Consider the following 21,642-nt stretch of genomic DNA (forward strand, 5'->3'; position numbering starts at 1 on the left):
AATTTAGTTAGTTTTTACTATGTTTTTATTAGTTTTCAAGAAAAATTCACATTTCTGGACTTTACTATGAGTTTGTGTATTTTTTCGTGATTTCAGGTATTTTCTGGCTGAAATTGAGGGACCTGAGTAAAAATCTGATTCAGAGGCTGAAAAAGGACTGCAGATGCTGTTGGATTCTGATCTCCCTGCACTCGAAGTGGATTTTTTGGAGCTATAGAAACCTAATTGGCGCCCTCTCAATTGCCTTGGAAAGTAGACATCTAGGGCTTTCCAGCAATATATAATAGTCTATACTTTGCCCGAGTTTTGATGACGCAAACTGGCGTTCAAACGCCAACTTCCTGCTCTATTCTGAAGTTAAACGCCAGAAATAGGTTACAAACCAGAGTTAAATGCCACAAACAGGCTGCAACCTGGTGTTTAACTCCAAGAAGAGTCTCTACACGTGAAAGCTTCAATGCTCAACCCAAGCACACACCAAGTGGGCCCCGGAAGTGGATTTCTGCACTATTTGCACTTAGTTACTTATTTTCTGTAACCCTAGCTACTAGTTTAGTATAAAAACTACTTCTAGAGATTTATTTCACATCTTTGGAACATTTAGTCCTTAGACAATGGAGGCTGGCCTCACGGCCATGCCTAGACCTTTCACTTATGTATTTTCAACGGTGGAGTTTCTGCACCCCATAGATTAAGGTGTGGAGCTCTACTGTTCCTAATGAATTAATGCAAAGTACTATTGTTTTTCTATTCAACTCAAGCTTATTCTTATTCTAAGATATTCATTCGCACACAAGAACATGATGAATGTGATGATCAAGTGACACTCATCACCATTCTCACTTATGAATGCGTGCCTGACAAACACTTCCGTTCTACATAAAAACAAGCTTGAATGCATATCTCTTAGCCTCCTGGTTCACGATCAGAGTCTTCGTGGTATAGGCTAGAATTATTGGTGGCTATTCCTGAGATCTGGAAAGTCTAAACCTTGTCTGTCGTATTCCGAGTAGGATCTGGGAAGGGATGACTGTGACGAGCTTCAAACTCGCAAGTGTTGGGCGTAGTGACAGACGCAAAAGGATCAATGGATCCTATTCCAACATGAGTGAGAACCGACAGATGATTAGCCGTGCGGTGACAGCGCATTTGGACTATTTTCACTGAGAGGACGGATGGTAGCCATTGACAACGGTGATCCCCCAACATACAGTTTGCCATGGAAAGGGGTACGAATGATTGAATGAAGACAGTAGGAAAGCAGAGGTTCAGAAGGAACAAAGCATCTTCATACGCTTATCTGAAAGCCCACCAATGAATTACATAAGTATTTCTATCTTATTTTATATTTTATTTATGTTTTAATTATCAAAACTTTATAACCATTTCAATCTGCCTGACTAAAATTTGCAAGGATGACCATAGCCTGCTTCAAGCCGACAATATCCGTGGGATCGACCCTTACTCACGTAAGGTTTATTACTTGGACGACCCAGTGCACTTGCTGGTTAGTTGTGCGGAGTTGTGAAAAAGAGTTGAGATTACGATTGTGCGTACCAAGCTGTTGGCGCAGTTGAGATCACAATTTCGTGCACTAGGTTGTCACAAAAATTAAAATTAAAAATACTAGGAGTATGAGTCCCAGGTCGTCTCCCAACGAGTTGTAGGAAAGAGTGCTAATTTATCAATTAGAAATTTTCCAGAAGGTTTGAATTGGATAATAAGTAATTAAAATAATTGTAAATTAAAGTAATAAAATTGAGAATTATTATTAATATAAAAAGCCTTGACTGGGGAGTTAATTAATCAGAAGTTCTATCCTTGTTGGAATCTTCTCAAATGTCATGTAAAGCGGTTGTTGTTTTCACTTAGTTAACCCTTACTGAGTAAAGGAAAGTCAAGTGATTGGACTGCTTCTTATCCGCAGATCCTAGCGTTAGTAGATATAGAATTAGCCAACAATGTTCAATTTAACTAAGCACTTGAGCGTTCCAACTCAAGTGTCTCCTCTTAATCAACCCCCATGTCAAGTAGAAGATCTTCTCCATTGACATGGAATTAATATTCATAAAAATATAAGAAGACATAATAAACTAAATAGAATAAAATAGAGAATTAAAATTAATTAAAATTAAAAGTAACTTTATATATCAATAAATTCAAAATGCAACATACTTAATTGAATATGGTCAATGAGCAACTAATAAAAAATAAAGGAATAAGGAAACAACCTAAAGTAGTGTCTTCACGGAGGTAATGATTCTTCAGCATCCAAAAATCCAAAGCAAAAGCATAAACTACTAATGTAAAGCTAATCTAGATTCAGATCTAAAAGTAATCCTGATATCGAAGTATCTGAATGTGTGTGGATGCCTGTTGAGTTTCTGCATGTTCCCTACATTTAGTCTGCTTTTCTGGGCTCAAAACTGGGTCAAAATATGGCCCGAAATTGTCCCCAGCGTATTCTATTATTTTTTTGCAGATCGCGCAGGTCACGCGTATGCGTCATTTACGCGTTCGCGTGATTCTGTGATTTTTCTTGTCACGCATTCGCTTCGTTCACGCGTTCGCGTCATTCGTGCATACTTCAATCCACGCATTTGCGTCAGGCACGCTTTCGCGTCGCTGTGATTTCTTCTTTTCGCGCGCTCGCGTGAGCCATGCGCTCGCGTCATTGTTCGCTGGTCATCTCCTTAGTTTCTTGTGTTCCTTCAATTTTCGCAAGCTTCCTCTCCATTCTCTAAGCCATTCCTGCACTATGAAGCCTGAAACACTTAACACACACAGATAATGGCATCAAATGGGATAAAGGAGAGTTAAAATGTATGATTAAAAGATCTCTAGGAAGCAAGTTTTCAACCATGGAACAATTTTGCGAAGGAATTGTAATGTCATGCTATTCATATGAATAAGTGGGTAAAGACTTGATAAAACCACTCAATTAAACACAATATAAATCATAAAATAATGGTTTATCAGGGTGGTTACCAACAAGCAGCTCCTTGAGGTATGTAAATCGGCGCTTGTTACAGTGCTCTCTTTGCTTTCCTTGCTGGTCAAGCCGGTCCAATTTCTCAAGTATCTAATAGAGCAGTTGGTTTGTTGAAGGTGCTTGTGATGTGGAAGAAGAAGGGATATCTTTCGCTGGTTCTGCAGTCCGGCTAGTAGTGGCTGTTGGAGGTCTGATATACTTCCTGTTAGGGACGTACTGATCATCCCGTGGAATCATGGCCTTGGTGTCCCCAGCTCTGTAGGAGACTCCGGCTGCTGAGACTAGATCTGAAACCAAGGCGAGAAAAGGTAGGTTACCCACAATCTGTACGTGTCCCATAGCATTCCGGATGTGTCTTGGTAAATTGAGAGGCTGGTCTGTAAGGATACACCAGAGTAAAACAGCCATATCTGCAGTGAAGGAGGACTCATAAGTGCTCGGAAAGACGTAATGGGACATAATCTGTGCCCATACTCGAGCTTCCAAGGTGAGTACTGAAGCCAATATTCCCTTTGGTCGGGATTGATGGTATCCATAGATCCATCTGCTGCCAGGTTGTGCTATAATTCTGAGAATGGCGTCCCAGTCAAATTGGTATGTCTAGCGCTTGAAAGAGACTTTTTGGAATGTGTCCAATCCTTTTGGAGTAGGTAGAAGATCTAAAGGTTGCTGAATAGCTTCTTCAGTTATGGGGACTTGCTTCTGACGGACATAGACAGATTGTAGGGTTGGCACGTGAAAGTTTGAGTAGAATTCAACTACGCATGAAAGATTGACCTACCGTGGCTGTCTCCGTAGGAATCCCCATTGTCTTCGTTCAATTCGGAGCTCAACAAAATCAACAATGTTGGTCGGGAGGATGAGAAGGTACTCATTATTATAGTTCCTCTCAGCTAGGATGGGGAACATCTGCTCACAGTAGCGGTTAGTGAACCGCGCAGTGTCCTTTACTGGAAAGGCTTGATCTTTTTCATCGACCTTGATGATCCTCTTGATTCGCTTTGTTGAGGGCTTTACTGCTGTTGAAGATGGCTCCGTAGCTAGTGCTCTTTTTGTTCCTTTCCTTGCCGGTGGTTTGGGAGTAGCTTTCTCTTTACCTTTCTTGGTGGCCATCTTGAAAAGGAAAAAAGAAAGTAACTTTAAAACTAAGGGTTAGAGCAAGGAAGAGGATGGTACAAGTGATAATCAATGCACGGAAAAGAAGGATGTCGTTAACACATGGTTGCGACTACATGTGATAAGTTCATCAATGGAAATATAGCAAGTGCATGTTATGGCAAGTAGATGCAAGATGTTTATTGGCATGCTGGCAAAGGCATGAGTAGCATAGATCAAGCATTAATTGCCCAATTTGATTATCAAGTGTTTCAAACTAACAACCTGTTTGTATTGACAATTATATTTAATCAATAATATATAAAAAGGGATTTTGTGAAAAGCATGCATTAGAGTAGAAGAATAGAATAATTTAAAAATGCACAATACCATACGGACTTTTTCACAAACACTTAGCATGCATGGTAAATATGTTATTGAAAGTATTAAATTGAACATGCAAGCAACCCTAAGATAATTAATAATTGTCAAACAATTCCTTAATAATAATCCACAAGCAAAATATAGTAGAAAACAATCACCCAATAAAATTTCTAACACCAATTAAAAGAATGTAAAAAGAAAAAGAAAGACAAAGAAAACATAAATAATGAAAGTAAAAAGAAAAAGAAGAAGAAAATATAAATAAAAATAATAATGAAAAAGTAAAGAGGGAAGAAGAAAAGAAAAAAATACTTTGATAATGGATGTGAAAAAAGAAGGGGGGAGAAAGTAAAAAGTGAGAAGGAGGAAGAAAGAAATAAGAAGGAAAAGAAAAAATTAGGATTGGGAAAGAAAAGATAGGAATTCTGGCGTAGGTCAGCACGCGATCGCGTGGTTGGCGCTATTTTAATTTTCAAGTGACGCGTATGCGTGGGTGACGCGCACGCGTGACCTGATTTGTGCTATTGGCGTGAGTGCAGCCTCGCGCACGCACAACTCTCTGTTTCATATGCACATTGCCAAAATTTAGGGTGACACGCATGCGTGAATGGCCTTACTTTGAAAAATGACGCGTACGCGTGGAGGACGCGTGCGCGTGATAGGATTTCTGCTTCCAGCACCATTCCAGCCCCACTCCATCATAACTCTCTGCCATATACCTCTTTACGTCGATTTTGCAGGGTCACGCGTGCGCGTGGGTGACGCGCACACGTGGAGGGCTGATTTTTGAAGTGACGCAGACGCGTCAGTGACGCGTTCACGTGGGCATGTTTATGCCTAAGGCACGCCTCCAGCCATGCTCCAGCATGACTCTCTGCTTCTTTTCTCCTTTGCTTCGAATGCACATATGATGCGGACGTGTTAGTGACGCTAGTGCGTCCTGTGAATTTTTTTTTATATATGCAGAATGCAAATGCAAATGCAGACTATATGCAGAGATTTTGAGAAGAGTCACTAAGAAAAATAAAGTGGAATAAAATAAAACAAAACTAAGACTGAAACAAAATGATCATACCATGGTGGGTTGTCTCCCACCTAGCACTTTGCTTTTACGTCCTTAAGTTGGACGGTCTTCAGGCTCATTCTGCTTCTGTTGGTGGGTCTTCCAAGAGGAAAACCTCTAGCTCTTTGTGATCCTTCATCTTCTCACCATGATAAAGCTTTAGGCGATGTCCATTGAACTTGATGAATTTGGAGCTAGTAGGATGATGCAGGTGAAAAACTCCGTATGGCTCTGCCTTTTCTACTCTGTAGGGACTTTTCCATCTTGATCTCAGCTTTCCTGGCATGAGCCTCAGTCTGGAGTTATAAAGAAGAACTAACTCCCCTGGTCTGAATTCTCTCCTTTTTATGTGCTTGTCATGGACAGCCTTCATTTTCTCTTTGTATCGCCTGTAGTTGTCATATGCTTCTCGGTGAAGGTTCTCTAATTCTGCTAGTTGCAGCTTCCTTTAGAGACATAATCTACTGCTAACAGTATGTAAAGGTAACCACTAGAGTTTGGAGATGAACCCATGAAGTCAATACCCCAAACATAAAAAATTTCATAGAATAGTATAATCTGTTGAGGCATCTCATCTCTCTTGGATATATTACCAAACCTTTGGCATGGGGAACAAGATTTACAGAAAAAACAGCAGCATCTTTAAAAAGAGTAGGCCACCAGAATCCACAGTCTAAGATTTTTCTAGCTGTTCTTTGAGGGCCAAAATGTCCTCCACTCTCAAAAGAGTGGCAGGCCTCTAAAATGGACTGGAATTCTGATTAGGGTACACATCTTCTAATTATCTGGTCAGCACCACACCTCCACAAATATGGGTCATCCCATATATAATATTTAGACTTGCTTTTCAGCTTGTCCCTTTGATGCTTAGTGAAATTGGGAGGGAAAGTATGGCTAACTAGATAATTAGCTACAGGTGCATACCAAGGAACTACTTCAGATACTACATGCAAGCTATCAAATGGAAAAGTATCATTAATAGGAGTGGAGTCATCCTTAATGTGCTCAAGGCGACTCAAGTGGTCTGCCACTAAATTCTGGTTACCGCTCCTATCCTTAATTTCTAAATCAAACCCTTGCAGCAACAGTATCCAACGTATTAACCTTGGTTTGGACTCTTTTTTAGCTAATAGATATTTTAGAGTTGCATGGTCTGAGTACACTACTACCTTAGTACCAAGTAAATAGGCTCGAAATTTATCCAGAGTAAAAACAATAGCAAGAAGCTCTTTTTCAGTAGTAGTGTAATTAGACTGAGCAGCGTCTAAGGTCTTAGACGCATAAGCAATTACGAAAGGATCCTTACCTTTGCGCTGAGCCAGCGCCACTCCCACTGCATGGTTGGAGGAATCACACATAATCTCAAATGGTTGGCTCTAGTCTGGTCCTCTCACAATTGGAGTTTGAGTCAGGGCGATCTTCAGCTTATCAAATGCTTACATGCAATCCTCACTGAGCTCGAACTCAATATCTTTCTGCAGTAGTCTGGATAAAGGCAATGCTACCTTACTGAAGTCCTTAATGAATCTCCTGTAAAAACCTGCATGGCCAAGGAACGAACAGACTTCCCTCACAGAGGAGGGGTAAGGTAAACTAGAAATGACATATACCTTTGATGGATCTACAGAAATACCAGTATTAGAAACAACATGTCCTAGAACAATCCCTTGTTTTACCATAAAATGACATTTTTCAAAATACAATACAAGGTTTGAAATAACACACCTGTCTAATACTCTAGCTAAACTATCCAAGCAAAAGCTAAAGGAATCACCATAAACGCTAAAATCATCCATAAAAACTTCCATACAGATCTCAATATGATCTGAAAAGATACTCATCATACATCTTTGGAAAGTAGCTGGTGCATTACATAAGTCAAAAGGCATCCTCTTATATGCATACGTTCCAAAAGGACATGTAAAAGTAGTCTTCTTCTGATCTTCAGGAGCTATATGAATTTGAAAATAGCATGTATAACTATCTAAAAAATAGTAATGGGATTTACCTGATAGGCGATCAAGCATCTGATCAATTAATGGCAAGGGGTAGTGATCCTTGCGAGTAGCTTGGTTGAGACGCCTATAGTCAATGCAAACCCTCCATGAATTCTGCACTCTAGTTGTTAAGAGTTCTCCATGCTCATTCCTTACTGTTGTGACTCCAGACTTCTTGGGCACCACTTTTACTGGACTGACCCATTTGCTGTCTGAAATGGGGTAGATAATATCTGCTTCAAGTAGCCTGGTCACTTCTTTCTTGACAACTTCTAAGATGGTGGGATTCAATCTTCTCTGGGGTTGACAGATAAGCTTTGCCCCATCTTCTAAATATATTATGTGCTCACAAACTTGAGGGCTGATGCCTACTATATCCGCCAAGCTCTATCCAATTGCTTTCTTGTGTTTTCTCAGCACACTATGCAGTTGCTCCTCTTGTTGGGAAGTGAGTTCCCTTGCAATGATAACTAGGAATTTCTGATTATCTTCAAGGTAAGCATACTTGAGGTGTGGAGGAAAGGGCTTCAATTCTAATTTCTGCTCATGGCTAGGCTCTGGATTATCTGGAACTAGTGATAATGGCAAAGTGTCTTCATTATGTTCAGAGGGTGTCCCCACACTTGGACCTTGCTCCATGTGCTTCTCTTCTACGTCTTCTTGGTGAACTTCAGCTACAGTTTCATCAATGATGTCACACTGGAAGATAGAATGATCTTCCATAGGGTGCTTCATAGCTTCATTTAAACTGAAACTCACTGCTCTGCCATCTATCTCAAAGGAGTAAGTTCCTGAGAATGCATCCAGCTTGAAATTCGAAGTCTTTAGGAATGGTCTTCCAAGCAGGATTGATGATGGTCTTCCTGAGTCATTAGAGGGCATTTCCAGGATATAGAAGTCAATGGGAAATGTGAGCCCCTTAATGCTCACTAATACATCTTCAGCAATTCCAACTACTGTAATAATGCTTTTATCTGCTAACACAAAACGAGCTGCCGACCTTTTTAAGGGAGGGAGCCTCAAAGTATCATATATAGACAATGGTATTATACTAACACACGCTCCTAAATCACACATGCAGTCAGAAAATATTACACCTCCAATGGTACAGTTAACCATGCATGGACCTGGATCACTACATTTTTCAGGTATACCTCCCATTAAAGCAGATATAGAACTACCTAAATGAATAGTTTCTAATTCATTAATTTTATCTTTATGTATGCATAAATCTTTTAGAAACTTCGCATATTAAGGTACTTGTTGAATAACATAAAAAAGGGGAACAGTTACCTCAACCTTTTTGAAAATTTCTACCATTTTGGGATCAAGTTCCATATGCTTTCTGGACTTCCTTGCAAGGTGTGGAAATGGGATAGGAATGGCATCACTTGTAGCTTCTGCATCCTTTGGTGCTCCATTCCTTGGCTGAGCTACTTCTTTTTCAACCTTGTCTTGTTCATCTATGTCTTGTACTTCCTCTTCCTCTTCAGCATCTTCCACTTCAACTATATCTTTAACTGGGGCATGTTCTAGTGGGCTTGGCTCCTCATGATTCCTCTCTTACAGTGTGGTTCCGGACCTAAAAGTGATGGCATTGATGCCACCCTTAGGGTTAGGTGAGGGTTGAGAAGGAATTCTACTGGAGCTTGAAGGCTGGTTGGTGGAAGCAGGTAATGAATCTATTCGAGAGACGAGAGCTTGTAAAGTGGCATTCAGACCATTTAAAGTAGAGTTCAGTGTAGTCTGCAAGTCTTGTTGTCCTTGTGCAAGAGAACGAAGCATCTCGTCATTTGATGAGGAAGTAGGATAAGTGATCTGAGGGGCCTGTTGTTAGTTGTGCTGGGGTCCTTGTGACTGCCTCAGGTGAGGTGCTCTGTAAGGTTGGTTCTGATTCTGCTGTCTGTTGTTATTCCACCTCTGGTTTCCTTGGTTGTCTCTGCCTCCTCTGTTATAGTTGTCCCTCCAGCCATGGTTGGAATTATCTCTCCAACCCTGGTTAGAGTTGTCCTGCCATCCTTGATTATAGTTCCCACCTTGGTTGTAGTTGCCGCCTTGTTGATTGTATCCTTGATTCGGGCGGTCATAGAAGTTATGAGTAGCTGCCACAGTGTTGTCTTCTTGTTGGAGCTGCGGGCATTCATCAGTATAATGACTATAATCAGCACAGATTCTGCATACTCTTTGGAGGACTAACTGTTGGCTTTGTTGTGGTGGGGAAGGCTGAGTTTGTTGTTGATTCAACTGCATCTGCTTCAGTAGATTGGTCATTTCACATATACTCTGTGTAAGAGCAGTAGTCTCACTGCTAGAGGAAACCTCTGCAACAGCCTTTGAGTGGCTGCTCCTGTGCCTGTGATTTCTAGTGGACTCAGATAAGTCACTGATTAGTTGCCATGCTTCACCTGCGGTCTTGTACTTCTTCAGAGAACCATTACTAGCACCATCCAGTGTAGTTTTATCCCGAGGCTTCATGCCTTGAGTGAAGTAGCTGATCAACACTAGCCTGTCAATCATGTGATTGGGGCATACGTCCAGAAGGTTCTTAAAGCGCTCCCAGTACTCATAAAGAGTCTTTGATTCTCCTTGAACAATGCAGGAGATCTCTTTCCTCAATCTATCTGTAACTTCAGCTGGAAAGTATTTTTCCAAGAATTCTTTCATGAGCGTATCCCAGTTGGTGACAGTTGCTTCAGGTTGGGAGTAGTACCACTCCCTCGCCTTTCCCTCAAGAGAAAACGGGAAGACGGTTAACATAATAGAAGTTTCATTTGCACCATGACGCCTAACAGTAGAACAGGCTGTCTGAAAATCCCTGAGGTACTTGATAGGCTCCTGGAGAGTAATCCTCCTAGGTGCTGCCATGTTATCTGCACGTGAATCAACTGAATCAATAGTAAAGGAGCTTGTTTCTTCCTCAGATGGCGGTTCAGATTCGCCCTCAGATGAGACTGGTGAATCGATAACAATCAGTTCACCACCCTCAGAGGTTAACCGACGCTGAGCTCGCCTAATACGTGAAATAGTTCTTTCAATTTCAGGATCAAATGCGGCTAGGCTCGGATCAGGCAAAGAACGCGTCATTCAATGAAAGAAACATACAGCTCATGGTAATAAAATAAAATAAAATATGCAAATAAAATAAAAAATATGTACACTAATTAATAATTTAGCACACAATTGCAACTCCCTGGCAACGGCGCCAAAAATTGATTCATGGCAGAGATTAGGCCAATTAAGAGATTATAATATAATAGAACAGCGTTGCGAGTATAGCTCTTAACCAGCAAAAATCCGCCTCATCAATTTAGAAAGGTTGTCACAAAAGTTTAGAATAAAAATACTGGGAGTATGAGTCCCAGGTCGTCTCCCAACGAGTTGCTAGAAAGGGTACTAAATTATTAATCAGGAGTTTTCCGAGAATTTTGAGAGTTGAATAACAGAAAATAAATAATTGTAATTAAGTGCAATGAAAATTAAAAGGAATTTATATTATTCAAAATAAAAAGCCTTGACTGGGGGAATGATTAATTGGAAGTTCTATCCTTGTTGGAATTTTCTCAAGTGTAGTATAAAGAGGTTGTTATTTTCACTTAGTTAACCCTTACTAAATAAAGGAAAGTCAAGTGATTGAGCTAACTCTTATTTGCAAATCCTAGTCCTCTCCCTTGGGAAGGTCTAGCGTTAGTAAATACAGAATTAGCCAACAACTTCCAATTTAACTAATCACTTGAGCATTCCAACTCAAGTGTCTCCTCTTAATCAACCCCCATGTCAAGTAGGGAATCTACTCCATTGACATGAAAATTACTTGCATAGAATTAAAAAGGGAATAAAAGAAAGACATGATAGACAATAATTGCAATTTAATTAAAAATAAAAGTAATCCTTTTCATTAACAATCCATGAAAATAATCCAATTGTAACTTTAAACAAGAATTAAGAATATGGAATAAATAAATAGGGAGTAAGATAACAAACTAGAATAGTATCTTCAACGGAGGTGATGACTCTTTAATATTCAAAATCAAAAGCAATAAACTATGAATGTAAAGAAAACCTAGAGGAAGAGTAATTCTCTCTCTAGATTCAGATCTAAAATCCTAAAACTACGCTAATGAGAATGTGTGAATGTGTGTTGAGTCTCTGCATGTTTTCTGGCTCTATTCTGTGTTTCTGGGTCGAAAACTGGGTCAAAACTCGGCCCGAAATTGCCCCCAGCATTTTTTGTTATTTCTGCAGATTGCGCAGGTCACGCGTACGCGTCAGTCACGCGTGCACGTCGCTGGTTGTTTTGGCGTGTCACGCGTTCGCGTCAGTCACGCGCACGCGTCCTTGCGTAGACTCCAATCCACGCGTACGCGTCAGGCACATGCACGCATCGCTGCAAATTTCTCCATTCCGCGCTCTCGCGTGAGCCATGCGTGCGCGTCGGTGCTCGCTGGTTATTGATGCGTGAGCATCTTTCCTATTTTGTTCTAGTGAATTTGCATGTAATTTGTTGGGTTTAATTAAGAATTAACTATATTTTAGCCACTATGGATGCTATTTTTAGTTTTGTGCAATACTGTTTATTTTAGGTAGCATTCGACTGGATTTGATAGAGTTTCTGCAGCACAAGAATCAAAGGAGATGGCAGCGAGGAGCAACAAGCATGCGTGCCTGACGCGTGCGCGTGAATTTGGAGCTTTCGATGGCGACACGTGTGCGTGACTGACGCGTACGCGTGATTTGAAGATTTGCTCAGCGATGCCTGCACGTGACCGACGCGTCAGCGTGACTCGCAGAAAAGACCATCGACGTGTACACGTGACTGACGCGTACACGTGACATGCGCCACGTGCAGAAAAATGCAGAAAACACTGGGAGCGATTTCTGGGCTATTTTGACCCAGTTTTCAGCCCAGAAAACACAGATTAGAAGTTGCAGAATGGACGAAACAAGTGGTCCCCATCCATCCATTGAAGACTTGATTATTTAAATTAATTCGAATTTAAATTCAAATTTGAATTCTAGGAAAAGATATTATTTTAATTTTAAAAATTAGATTTTAAATTTATTAAGATTAGTTATAAAAGGGAGAAACTTTCCTTCCTTTAGAGAGGTCTTGGGGAGGATCCCATCCTATTCCAAATTTACATTCCGTATTCCATAACATTCTACCATGAGTAACTAGTCCTCCATTGTTAAGGTTAGCAGCTCTGTCTATTTGTATGGATTGATTTTATTGCTTTTTCTATTTTAATTTATGCATGGATTTATAATTTAAGAATTGTTTTCGCTCTTCATCTTATGAATATGGGTAGAACGGAAGTATGACCCTCTTTCTATTTGAGTTCTTGTATAACTTGGAAAAGCTCTTTACTTGAACAATAGCTTGAAAACATATTCTCCTAAATTTTAATTATCTGGATTTAACGGGATACGTGACATATAATCCTTTTATTTTTAGGTAATTAGAGTTATTGTGGCATATAAACTGGAATTTGATCATCACTCTCTAATTGGAATTAATTGACCAAGGAATTGGTTGTTGATGAATTTTAGAGGAAACTAGGAAGGTCTAAGGAATTAGGGTCTAGTCACATATAGTTTGCCATAAATTAAATCCTACATGATTAAAATAGTTAGTAAGAAAAATAATTCCAGAAAAATAGATAACTCTGAAGCCTTAACTATCTTCTCCATATTTTTCCCAAAGTATTTACTTGCCTTTCTTCAATATTTTTTATATTGTTTAATGTCTTTTATATTGCATCTCAACACTATTTTCTGTTTGTCTAACTAATCCTATCAAACACTATTGTTGCTTAATCCATCAATCCTCGTGGGATCGACCCTTACTCACGTAAGGTATTACTTGGTACGACCCGGTGCACTTGCCAGTAAGTTAGTGGGTTACAAATACCGCATCAAGTTTTTGGTACCATTGCCGGGGAGTGACTGTGATTAACAACTATTAGTTGTTTGATTGTTTAGATTAGGTGTTTTAATTTTAATTTTATTTAAAAAAATTATTTTATTATTTTTTGAAAAAAAAAATTTCCTTGTTTCTCGTTAGCAACCCCCTCCCCTGTTACGTTTTCTTTCATTTTTTTCTTTTATTATTTAAAAAAATTTCGAAAAAAATAAATAAAATAAAAATAAAAATATTTTAAGCCATTATTTTTTACTCTTAATTTCTAAAATTAAGTTTGGTGTTTCCTAATTAGTTTTATTTTAATTTTTTTTATTTTAATTTTTAAAATTCTGTTCTTTCTTCTTTACTTTTCTGTTTACCACATGGTGCGTTTAATCCTTTTTGGTGTTTTGTGCTAAGGAAAAATAGTGGAGAGAGATCATATGGGTTACTACTCACACCTGAGTAGTGATTCATATCATTATGAATGGGAAAACCACCCAAATTTTGGTTGGCAAAGTAAAAACCAAAGAAACTTCAGTGTTCCATGTTCTAACTATCAAGGGTCACCACCTCCCTATTCATATCAAGAACCACCATCTCCATATACATACCAAGAACCATCATTTTTCTACCCATATCAAGAACCACCATCTATCTATTCTTACCAAGAGCCATCCTCTTTTTACTCTTATCAAGAACCATCACCTCCTCCTTATTCACCTCAAATACCATCAGATCTTAAGCTTCTCACGAAAGAATTCTTACAGGATATAAAGACAAGTGTCAAAAATATAGAGAAGCATGTGCAGTTAATTATCAAGTCACAGGAAGAGGAGCAAGCAAATTTCTTCCCAAGAGATATAATGCAAGATCCTATAGAAGAAAGTGAGGAAATCAATCAAAGGAGTTCATACTCCAGTGAATTAGAGAACTTTCCATCCTCACACATGGAAGAAGAGGAAGATGCACAACCTCCCATGCCCTTGGTAAGTAATAAAGAAGAGATTGAATTAGAAGATAGCTACCAAGAGGAAGAGGTTGAAATTGAGGAAGCTTGCAAAGAAGTGGAAGAATTCAAAGAAGAACACAAGGGAGTGGAGCTTGCAAGACTTCTCCCAAAGCCATCACCATCCAATACAATATTTAAGTGGGTAAAATTCCTATCCTTAACCTTTACGTTCCCACTTGAATATGGGCTACTGGAAACGGATGGTCAACTTAGAGCTCTTTGTGGCATTAAGAGTAAGAGGAAGATGGTTAGTGGTAAGAGTTGTCAAGCAAGGGTCAATATGGTTGCATATTCCAAATTGAAGTGCAAGGATTGGTGTAGAGCTCAAGTGAATGGGTCTAGAAAGTTGTTTGGATGTCTCTGTGAGAATTCAGATCGCTTGCCACCCAGTGGGAACAATGGTGATCCACAAGAAGACGGGTGTAAAAGCAAGGTTTGGGACCCTGGAATTCATTCTTACAATCAACGGGTCTTGTTACTTGCTTCAACTTGCTCGAAGGAGTTATGCACCTAGTTTGGAATCCCAGTGGCCATTGGATTAACAAACATTGGTAGAGATTCCTGGATCAGTACAAGCACAAGGTACCATGACAAAGAGCTCACCACATGTCCAACTTAAGGACTTTAACTAAAAGTGCTAGGTGGGAGACAACCCACTGTGGTGTGATCATTCCTTTTCATTCTTAGCTTTATTTTGTTTTATTTTTATTAGTAGTAGTTTTCTTACTTATTTGATTTTTATTAAGTTCTTACTAATTTTCTGATCATGCAGCTATTTTATCACAGGAACCGAACACCTCAGGCTAAAAAAAAAAACGAACACATCACGGGCAAGCGTCGCTGACGTGTACGCGTCATATGTGTGTTCGTGAAAAAATAAAATTGAATAGAGAGTTACGCGGGAGTGGCGCAGGAATGGTGCCTTGCGCACAAACATGCTCACGCGTACGCGTCTATGACGCGTCTGCATCGTTTGCAATTTTGGCACTCCACGTGTACGCGTCAAGCACGCGCACGCGTGGATGAGTAAAATCGACGTAAAAGGTGTTTTGGCTAGAGAGTTATGCTGGTGTGGGGATGGAACTGTACACCCCCACCACGCAGACGCGTCCTTGAGGGACGCGTCCGCGTCGTTTTTCCATCCTGGCCGTCCACGCATACGCGTCCCTAACGCGTACGCGTCACTTGAAATTCATGCGATCCACGCTTACGCGTGCCTTACGCATCCGCGTCGCATGCAACGCCCAATTAAACTCCCTCAGTGCCTGATTTCAAATCATCCACCCCCAAATCTTAATTCTCTCTTGTTCTTTTATATTTTTTTCATCTTACTATTTGTTTTTGTTTTCAGTTCTTCTTTGCTTGAGGACAAGCAAACCTTTAAGTTTGGTGTTGACGCTTCGCTTAAGGGTTTTCTGTTTAATTTTATGGCACTAAGGGAGGTGAATCATCTTCACAAAGGAGCACAACTTGAAGAATAAAACGACCGCTCGGATAACTAAGGTGGTTGAGTGCCTTTCATTTTTTTATTCCTTCCCACTTTCATTATATTATGTTCTGGTTTCTACTACTTTATTTTGTTTACTGCATGATCCGCTATTAGTAGATTCATAGGTTCTAGTTTAATTTTTCTGTTAAGTGCTTTAATTCTGAAAGATGTCTCATGTATTGCCCACTAAGCTTAAAATCAAAAAAGAAAGAAGAACAGATGTAGTGCATGAGAATTTGAGTTTAATTTTTAGAGTAGTCTCATTTACTTAGATGTGGTGGTATTTTCTGTGATTCTGAATGTTAAAATTCTCATTGAACAGTGCATATTTTTTATAGTGAAGTTTATGAATGTTAAAATTGTTGGCTCTTGAAAGAATGATAAAAAAGAGAAATGTTATTGATAATCTGAAAAATCATAAAATTGATTCTTGAAGCAAGAAAAAGCAGTGAAAACCACGAAGCTTGCAAAAAAAAAATGGCGAAAAAAATAATAAAGAAAAAGAAAGAAAAAAAAGAAAAAAAAGCAAGTAGAAAAAGCCAATAACCCTTTAAACTAAAAGGCAAAGGGTAAAAAGGATCCAAGGCTTTTGAGCATTAATGGATAGGAGGGCCCAAAGGAATAAAATCCTGGGCTAAGCGGCAAAATCAAGCTGTCCCTAACCATGTGCTTGTGGCGTGAAGGTGTCAAGTGAAAAGCTTGAGACTGAGCAGTTAAAGTCATGATTCAAAGAAAAATGAGTGTGCTTAAGAACTCTGGGCACCTCTAACTGGGGACTCTAGCAAAGCTGAGTCACAATCTGAAAAGGTTCACCCAGTTATGTGTCTGTGGCATTTATGTATCCGGTGGTAATACTGGAAAATAAAATGCTTAGGGTCACAGCCAAGACTCATAAAGTAGCTGTGTTCAAGAATCAACATACTGAACTAGGAGAGTCAATAACATTATCTAAATTCTGAGTTCCTATGGATGCCAATCATTCTGAACTTCAAAGGATAAAGTGAGATGCCAAAATTGTTCAGGATTGCAGTTGTAAACCCCATTATAAGAAGAAGACATGGGCTTAATTGAACTCTCATTCTCATGCAAATTCACATCCTAAGCTTATATTAGTTTTGGTTGCTTGAGGACAAGCAACAATTCAAGTTTGGTGTTGTGATGCGTGAGCATCTTTCCTATTTTTTCCTAGTGAATTTGCAAGTAATTTGTTGGGTTTAATTAAGAAATAACTATATTTTAGCCACTATGGATGTTATTTTGAGTTTTGTGCAATACTATTTATTTTAGGTAGCATTCGGCTGGATTTGATGGAGTTTCTGCAGCACAAGAATCAAAGGAGATGGCAGCGAGGAGCGACGTGCACGCGTGCCTAATGCGTGCGCGTGAATTTGGAGCTTTCCATGGCGGTGCGTGCACGTGACTGATGCGTACACGTGATTTGAAGATTTTCTCAGCGACGCGTGCGCGTGACCGACGCGTCAGCGTGACTCGCAAAAAAGACCATCGACGCATACGCGTGACTGACGCGTACACGTGACATGCGCCACGTGCAGAAAAATGCAGAAAATGCTGGGAGCGATTTCTGGGATGTTTTGACCCAGTTTTCAGCCCAGAAAACACAGATTAGAAGTTGTAGAATGGACGAAACAAGTGGTCCCCATCCATCCATTGAAGACTTGATTATTTAAATTAATTCGAATTTAAATTCAAATTTGAATTCTAAAAAAAGATATTATTTTAATTTTAAAATTTAGATTTTAAATTTATTAAGATTAGTTATAAAAGGGAGAAACTTTCCTTCCTTTAGAGAGGTCTTGGGGAGGATCCCATCCTATTCCAAATTTACATTCCGTATTCCATAACATTCTACCATGAGCAACTGATCCTCCATTGTTAAGGTTAGCAGCTCTGTCTATTTGTATGGATTGATTTTATTACTTTTTCTATTTTAATTTATGCATGGCTTTATAATTTAAGAATTGTTTTCGCTCTTCATCTTATGAATTTGGGTGGAACGAAAGTATGACCCTCTTTCTATTTGAGTTCTTGTATAACTTGGAAAAGCTCTTTACTTGAACAATAGCTTGAAAACATATTCTCCTAAATTTTAATTATCTCGGGATACGTGACATATAATCCTTTTATTTTTAGGTAATTAGAGTTATTGTGGCATATAAACTGGAATTTGATCATCACTCTCTAATTGGAATTAATTGACCAAGGAATTGGCTGTTGATGAATTTTAGAGGAAACTAGGAAGGTCTAAGGAATTAGGGTCTAGTCACATATAGTTTGCCATAAATTAAATCCTACATGATTAAAATAGTTAGTAAGAAAGATAATTCCAGGAAAATAGATAACTCTGAAGCCTTAACTATCTTCTCCATATTTTTCCCAAAATATTTACTTGCCTTTCTTCAATATTCTTTATATTGTTTAATGTCTTTTATATTGCATCTCAACACTATTTTCTGTTTGTCTAACTAATCCATCAATCCTCGTGGGATCGACCCTTACTCACGTAAGGTATTACTTGGTACGACCCGGTGCACTTGCCGGTAAGTTAGTGGGTTACAAATACCGCACCAGTTATCTCCTTGGTTTCTTGTGTTTCTTCCATTTTTGCAAGCTTCCTCTCCATTCTCTAAGCCATTCCTGCCCTATAAAGCCTAAAACACTTAACACACGGATCACGACATCGAATGGTATAAAGGAGAATTAAAATATACTAATTTAAGATCTCTTGGAAGCAAGTTTTCAACCATAAAACAAAACTAGGAAGGAATTATAAAATCATGCAAATCATATGAATAAGTAGGTAAAGACTTGATGAAACCACTCAATTAAACACAAGATAAACCATAAAATAGTGGTTTATCAGCCACCCTTCTCGGATCCAAACCAAGCCATTTCCAATTCTCAAAATTATTTTCGATAAATCAAATAAAACCCATTCCAATTCTTAAAATCATTTATGATAAATCAAACAAAACAATTTCGATATCTCAAAATCACTTCCGATAAATCATTATCTCAACAACTCTAACTCAACTCAAAGAAATAAACAAAAACCTAGAATTCAAACCAACCAATATAGTAAATCACAATAATTCAACCTCAATTATCAATATGCATTCATACGCTTAATAATCATTATGGGTGTGTTTGGCAAATACTTTGGAAGGGAAGAAGCACATTTAAGCTTCTTGAAAGATTCAATTTTTGATTTGGCAAACTTTTTTATTCATGAACGCAGAAGTGATTTTGCCCTCAAAATTATGTTTACAAGAAGCAACAATTTTTAGCCTTTGCATTTCACTAACGGGCTTTTAGCCATCAACACTAATCTTTATTTACCTTTTACCAACTTTATCCTTTATGCATGTTATTGTATTATTTATGAAATTTTTATTATTTATTATTTTTATTTTTTGTTAACTATTTGTTTCACATTATACACTTTTATCATTATGATTTTTGTGTATTATTTTTGTATTATCTTTTTATAATATGATTTATTGATCCCATTAGGTAAAGTAAATTAAACAAAAAATTAATCGTAGATGGTAAAAAATTATAATATACTAAAAAATAGTACTAAGAGTACTAAAAATATACTATATAAAAAACATCATAAAAACTTTTTGATTTATTTCAATCACTACCAAAATAAATATTTAATTTTTTTTATTATTTTTAGTACTCTCTAAAGTTAATATTTTTTTAGTTTTAATTAAAAATATATTTTGCCAATTTTTATGTTGTTTTTATTTTAGTAAGTAAATATTAATTTTATTATAAAATTAATTAATAAGATCTATTCAAATATCAAAAATTAAAATAATAAGATAATATACAAAAATTATTTAAATTGATGTCAATTTTAGTAATCTTTTATCTAAAAGTAATTTTGATTAGTGTAATCCAAACAACATTTATTTTACTATAATCCATTTTGATATAAATATTGCCAAACATAAATCACCTTAACACAAACTTACTTTTCATCGAAATCAAGTTTACAAAATTAATTTTATGCAAACTCCCATTTGTAAACTATAATCCAAACACACACTATATCACAATCCAAAAACCAATTTAATCAATCAACAAATCAATCATTTATCCGAAATAACTCAATTCACTCCATAAGACTCACATAATCACCAAGAATATATTATTTGTATCAATATCGATTTATAACAATTTTTGAGAATAAAATAAGTTTAAGGAAAGCACCCCTACCTCAAATAGTCAAAACCCAAAAGCTATAAAACACACAAAGCACCTTTTTCCCCATCTGTAACATCGGCAGCCGCAACTACAGCTTCATCTTACTTTTGCAGTAATAGCGACAGCTTTAATCGCAACATACAAAGACCGTAACTCTACCATATATTACCAAAACCTCAGAATCTTTAATCAAACCTAACAGAATGGTAATTTTCAAGGGTTTCGAAATGAAACACTTACCGTAACTGAGGAAAAACGACTGAACTGAACATTAGTGGCTCAAGCGGTGGTCCCAACGGCCATGACACCGTTCATGATGTCCAGAGATGCGGCGGCGTGGTTTGAACAAAACTAAGAGGAGTGGCAACAACACCAAGCAGTTCGAGCGAGCTCCAATAGCAGTGACTTCCTCAGGTAATGACCCAACAGTGGCGACAGTGACAAGCGCTTCGACGGCGGTGGCTGTGGCTTGGCAACGAAGGGAACAACCCTCTCCTTCCTCTCTTCCATCGCATTTTCTCTCCCTTCGACTTTAGACTCGACGGCGGTTCGGCTTCACGGGCAGCGGCTTCGATTGATGGCAGTGGTGGTGACATGCATGACGACGGCAAGGCTCAACGGTTGAGGCGTTGGTGTGCAAAGACAACCGCTCCAACTCGCGCGAGCTCCTCGACAATGGCCCTGGTAGCGATGAGGATGAACGGCGGCAATGCGGCTAACGGGTTTGGCGGCAACAAGCTGGGTCCCTCGCTCTCCTTTTCTTCTCCCTCGTTCCTCTCCTCTCTTTCTCTGCTCTCCATGCTCTCTCTTCCCTCTGGTGGTCGCGTGTGTGTTTCAAGTTTGGGGGGTGTTTGCTGATGAGGGTAGAGACTAGGAAGGTAAATTAGGGTTAGAGTTGTGTGTGTTGAGTTTTAAGGTTAGAGTAAAATTAGGTATAAGAGTAATTTTGTAATTTTTAATAAAATTAGGGATAATTTAGTAATTAAAAACTATTTTAATCAAATAATAATCATATATAAAAATACCGTTTATTCATCAACTTACAAATTATTTTTAAATAAGTATTCTAATTAAAAATATAATATAATATACTTAGTTTTCTTTATTCATAAAAATGAAAGTATTAAACTCCAAATCTCAATTATTTAAATCAAATCATATAAAATTCTTATTACTTTACAACCACTAAATTTTATAATTTAAATATAGAAATTATCTAATAATTATAAAATTAGATAAAAATTCTAATTTAATTATCAAAATTTGATTTAATTAGCTTTAATAAAATAATTTCTAAAATTAAAGTCTTTAATGAATAAATAAATTGAAATTGACTCATAATAAGATTTTCTAAAAGTTTTGGGTCTTACATATAGCACACTTTTCGAACACCACAGGGCTTTCCTCCACCATGGGAACACGACCATGCCATTCTTTTATTGCCAAATACACCTCCAAGCAGGGTTAAGCCTTACAGG

Source organism: Arachis hypogaea, chromosome 17 (assembly GCF_003086295.3).
Source record: "Arachis hypogaea cultivar Tifrunner chromosome 17, arahy.Tifrunner.gnm2.J5K5, whole genome shotgun sequence".
Lineage (NCBI taxonomy): Eukaryota > Viridiplantae > Streptophyta > Magnoliopsida > Fabales > Fabaceae > Arachis > Arachis hypogaea.